The sequence below is a fragment of the Silene latifolia genome, chromosome 5 (assembly GCF_048544455.1).
Source record: "Silene latifolia isolate original U9 population chromosome 5, ASM4854445v1, whole genome shotgun sequence".
NCBI lineage: Eukaryota > Viridiplantae > Streptophyta > Magnoliopsida > Caryophyllales > Caryophyllaceae > Silene > Silene latifolia.
In genome coordinates, this window is record NC_133530.1 from 5,610,222 (window position 1) to 5,615,802 (window position 5,581).

The 5,581-nt window shown below is 38.0% G+C and overlaps 1 pseudogene; it reads right to left on the reverse strand.

Annotated features, from left to right (window-relative positions):
- Positions 1–801: 801 nt before the first annotated feature.
- On the reverse strand, positions 802–2,401 carry LOC141655831 (inorganic phosphate transporter 1-4-like; annotated as a pseudogene).
- Between the last annotated feature and the right edge of the window lie 3,180 nt (positions 2,402–5,581).

Genomic DNA, 5,581 nt, shown 5'->3' on the forward strand with positions numbered 1-5,581 from the left:
GACATTTTCATTTTTTAAATTATGACCAACATAAAATTTATCAACTAAATTATACTCCGTAAGACGCATTTACTTTTTCGTAGTTGCTTCTTTGACTCTTTATATATGGTGTTAAAACTGATGTCGAACTTTTGTTTAGAAAATAGTAAGGAGTAATTAGTAATTAGTACGGAGTATCATATTATACAATATACATAATTGATCCCTTCCTCTTTCTTCTCTTCTTGTATGGAGCCTTATTTATTCACGAGTTTTATCTCATTAGGTAAGACGCTTCATTGCCTCTACATATTGTGTTAAAACTGACGCCAAATTTTCGTTTACAATATATCGGATTACACGTAATAATTCATTCTCTTACAAGCATGTCGGCTCCATTGATCTTCTCCTAGAAAGATGTTTGTGTTAAATAGAGATCTTTGTTTTGCGGTGGGACTTATTTTGTTGATCTGCAAAGATTTTTATTCGTCAATTTTGATATATATATTGTTGATGTAGTACGAATACAAATCATATGAAATAAATGATCTTTCACTTGGTAAAAGGCCGTGGACCGTTCTTAACGTTCTTGAATGTCAAAAGCACAAATGTAGGTCAAATAAATCTAGGATAGCAGGCAACATAACTAATAAGGCCGGTCAATTAGTTAATGGTGGAGAAATCAACAAAAACAGTTAAATAGCAAGTCATCAATCAATCAGTCAATCAAAACGTAAGAACGGAAATCAAGCATTACACAAGGAATGCAAATCGCCGCCTCCGTGCATGGCATCGGTTGTCCTAACTCCTAGATAGTGTTAATCAAGCAGAACCTTGGAGTTCACCGTTGGATGAATCCTCCTCAACCTCACCAGCAGCCTCCTCAAGGGACAGTCCCATGGGTTCAGGAAGAAGAAAGGTAAAGAGCATACCAACAAAGTTAATAATACCAAGAATAATAAGAGAATTCTGTTTGCCAATACCAGCTGGGTAACCATTCTCTCTCTTGCTCTCGTCCTTATCTTGAGAGAGGTAGACGAATCCGAAAGCGCCAACGATGGCCCCAGCTTTCCCAGCTGCGGCAGATATTCCATGGCAGGTGGACCTGAGTCTGGCAGGGAAAATCTCTGCTGGGACAATAAATGTGGTTGCATTGGGCCCAAAGTTAGCGAAGAAGAAGGTGAGGCCATACAAAATGATGAACCCGACACGGTTCTCCTTCTTTTGCCAATGGGAGTATGGGAACGCGATGGCAAACATAAATATGGTCATCATTATGAAGCCGAGCATCTGGATGACCTTACGACCGATGATGTCGATGAAGGCCACGGTGAACCAATATCCGGGGACGGTCCCACAAAGGGCGATGAGGGTTTGGGCTCGAGCAATCATGTACACCTCCCTGATAGCACTCATGTGTTCCGAAGGAACGAGCCATCCCACTGAGGTGAAGACGTCCTTCCGGGAAAGATTTTGACTATAGAAAGCGATGTCGGCGAGAAACCAAGTGGAGGTGGTCCCCACAGGCACGAAGGCCGCACTCGTCGGGCGAATCGGACGATGTGAACAAACCGAATTGGTGCTTTCCATTCTGCCCGATTTGCGCTACTCGAGCTTCCTCCGCATCGATTTCAACCCTTAGGACTTTGGACATGTCGGCAGCAGCCTGCTTAGCGTTTTTGGCGACTAGGGCAGTATACCGTGCAGTCTCGGGCATCTTCATCCGCCAATAGTAGGTCAAGGCCGCAGGGATGGCTCCAAACATGAGAACCGGCCGCGGATATAGTCGAAGCCTCGGGAAGGGACGGGGCGGGATTCTCAAAGATAAGTTGTGGGCTTGAATTTGTTTTCGAAAGCCAAAGCGATAATGAGTGCCACGATTCCCTACCAAAATACCCATGCCTTGCATAGCAAAGACGGCAGCCACAAAGGTCCCTCGGGTCTTTTTGTTTGCATACTCAGCCATGATGGTAGCGGACAAGGGGTAGTCCCCACCAACACCAAATCCAAGCCAGAAACGGAAGAAGCATAGAGTGGTCATCACGCCCTTGGCGCTATTCCCAAATGAGAGCCCTGAGGATATAGAAGAGAAGACCATGAGGACCAAGGTGATACCGTACACCTTCTTCCTTCCCATCTTATCCCCTAACCATCCGAAGAAGAGTTGACCCACAAGGGTTCCACATAGGGCCACACCGCTTACAGCCGCTTTCACATTGATTGGGAGGGACCCGGGTTTTTCTGCACCCTCAACTTGGTAGTATATCCGGCCCATCAACCTTGTGACCAAGGAGATGCAGAACAAGTCATAAGCATCCGTGAAGAAACCCATTCCTGCGATTATTATAGCAGTAAAATGATACCATTGGGTTCTTGCCACATCTAGTGCGGTCAGCACTTGTAGCTGCTCTCCTTTTGCCATTTCTTTTCTTTCTTTTGGCTCTCGCATTCTCTTTCTTTACCTCCTTCAATCCAATCATCATTCATTGTTATTTACAACTTAATTACAGAAATATAGACAGATACTCTATTTATTCGACTTAAACATGGAGAATACTTATTACTTTTTTAACTTTTTATGTTCAAATACAATTTCAACACTTTTTGGACCATATCCAAAAACAAAAATTCTACCGTCCTTCCGGAGGACGGTACGTATACTCCTCACACACAAACACAATCCACCCAAGTGGAATATTATAATGGCTTGTGTGTGAGGAGTACTGTCCTCTGGGAGGACAGTATAATTACTCTATCCAGAAGTCATCAATCTTTTTTACACCCTTCTTTTTACCAAAATCCCAACAGTTACAGTAAGAGAATTATACATCTGATGTACTACCTCCAATTCTACAGTTTCTGAGCATTATAATAAAGTTTTTGAGTTTTGTTTTAAAGTTTCTGAGTTTCATTATGAAGTTTCTGAGTTTATTCACTTAAACGTTAAGCTCTAAAAAATTACAATAAAACTCAAAAACATTACATATAAGTTTAGTTAAATTTGAGTTTTGACGGAAAAAATATTAAAATCTAACTTATAAACTTTATTATGCTCAAAAAAATACACATACGCTCAAAAATAAATAAAGTTTGAGGTAATAAGTTCAAAAAAAATACATAGTTTGAGGTAATAAGCTCAAAAAAAATACATATATGCTCAAAAAATAAAAAAGTTGAAAGTAGTACATCCGATGTATGTTCCTTTTTCTCCAACAGTTATTACTAATAACAAAATACTTAAACGTTAATTAAAATGCTTCATTTATGGACAAGCAAATTATTTCACGAAAAAAGTCAATAAGAGAAAATGTTGTTGCATATGGTATTCCATACAGTTGGAAGAACATGCACGCACATATACATACATATACTCATATTATATACATAAGCATATATTTCTTCTGTCTCAATCATTTGTTTACATTTGATTAAAATACCCTTAAAATGAATATAGAAGATAAACAAATGACTGAGACGAAAAAAAGTACGTGTGAAAGTAGAAACCGAGATATAATAGGCTCACCGAAAACTTAAAAGCTTGGTTGCTTATCTTGGAGACATGAAGGACGGCAAGCAATTCAAACTTATTGGAAAGAATTTAGAATGTTTTGTAAAGATAATCGAGGAAGAAGTATGTGTGTGTATGTACTTATATGAAAATTGTGTAATATAATCTTGGCATCTAATGAAATATGCTGTTTTAGTACAACTTCTGGTTGGTCCGACTTTTACATAAAAGTTAGTTGCATTTGACATATGTTTTTTGTCTCCGATTGTATAAACAAACAAGGTATATGCGGAATCTTGCGTTTAATTAAATGAGATGTTAACTTCAATCAAGATTCACCTATGATAGACAACGTCGTACAATCGGTTCATTTTTGGACGGAATTGAAATCACATTGACAATGTGAATCGTTATAACAAAAGCAAGAAATAACAAATAAAAGAACAATAAAGAGACAAACGCACAGATTTACGTGGTTCACTAACGGTGTGTTAGCTACGTCCACAGGGGGGAAGGGAGAGAGTTTTATTGATATGTGAGGAGTTTTCAGATTACAGATTGAGATGGTATGATTGCGGGTAATGAAGGACAACCCCCACGACCCAAGAATCAATCCCCACAAGCTGTTGAGCAAGGATGGCGAGAAGGAAGCCATTACAAGAGGAAATTGCTTGGAACCAAACCAAGAGTTGCTTATTTGGCTCTGAAACTATGATAGATGAAACGGCGTCGAAAAATCAAGTGGTCTAGGCTTTTAAATCACTCCAATAGGAGTCCGGATGAGGAAATAGCGTCCGTTTTACAATCCGAGCTCAAATAGACAAGCTGACCTATGATCCGAGCGTCCCAGACTCAGGACGGGCGTCCCAAGCTCAGGACGGGCGTCCCCAAGCCAGGACGAGCGGATTGTTAGGCAGTCAAGAATGGAGAAGGAACCCTGTCCGAGGATCCGAGCGTTCCGAGCTCAGGACGAGCGTCCCATACCTAGGATCCGAGCGTCCCGTTGCCAACCCGAGCGGATCCCCTTACAGGACCAAGCGTGCTTCAGGCCAGGACGTGCGGATTTCCTTGGGAGTTTCTACTCTATCCGCGCATGTCCTTCGGGAGTTGCAAATTATCAAGCTTTTTTTAGGGTCTTAATCGTCATTTAAGTCCTTTGTAACCCTAATTCTTGTACTTAATCTTTAGTATAAATACCTATTGTACTACCTAGCTAATTACCAACTTTCCTTAGATTAAATGAATCTCTATTAGATTAGATTAGGAGTAGATTAGAATAGATTATATTTTAATCTTTTCACAAATTACACATTAATCTTTCCTTAATTACTAGTTGAGATCCCGTGCTTAAACACGGCATTTGTGAGAGACATTAAAGAGTTTAACAATTATTTAATTATATTTAACTTATTTTAACTCCATTTGAAATTTTAGTATAGAAAAACTTAATATTAGTAATATTTTGTATTAAGAGATAGAAAAAAAGAAGGTTCAACACTGTTACTCTATATAAAATTGCTGAAACTATTTTGTGTGTATATGTGTTGTAATAAATATACTTATGTATATATTAAATAAAAAAAATAAAATAAATTAACCAAAATTTAAATGCTCGCGTTGTATAGAGTAGAAATAGATATTATTTTATAGTGTGAGAAAAATATATATTATTGGCAATTTTTTTGGTTTTAGAAGTAAAAAGAATATATGAATGCTCTTATCTTGTAGTAGGTTAGTTATTGTACGTAACTAATCAGTATTGGCCCAGTTGTAGGTATATAAATGTGTAAATGAAATAGAATTATATGGAATTAAGCAGTTTGGCCCAATTATAAATAGAATATAATGAAGCCCAAATATAGAATATTCATTTAGGCGGGAAAATATTAGAGCTTTCTTATTCTTTTAGTTTAGTGGGGATTGTTCAAGCTTTATTATTGGGTAATTGATGATTATTGGGTTATTATTTGGAGATTTGACAACTCATCATGAATTAATCAAGTTCTCTTCTATTATTCTTTCATTTCCAATTGTCCATCTTAATATTGGTATAATCTCTTTACTCTTTACTCTTTATTGTTTATTTCTTCACTC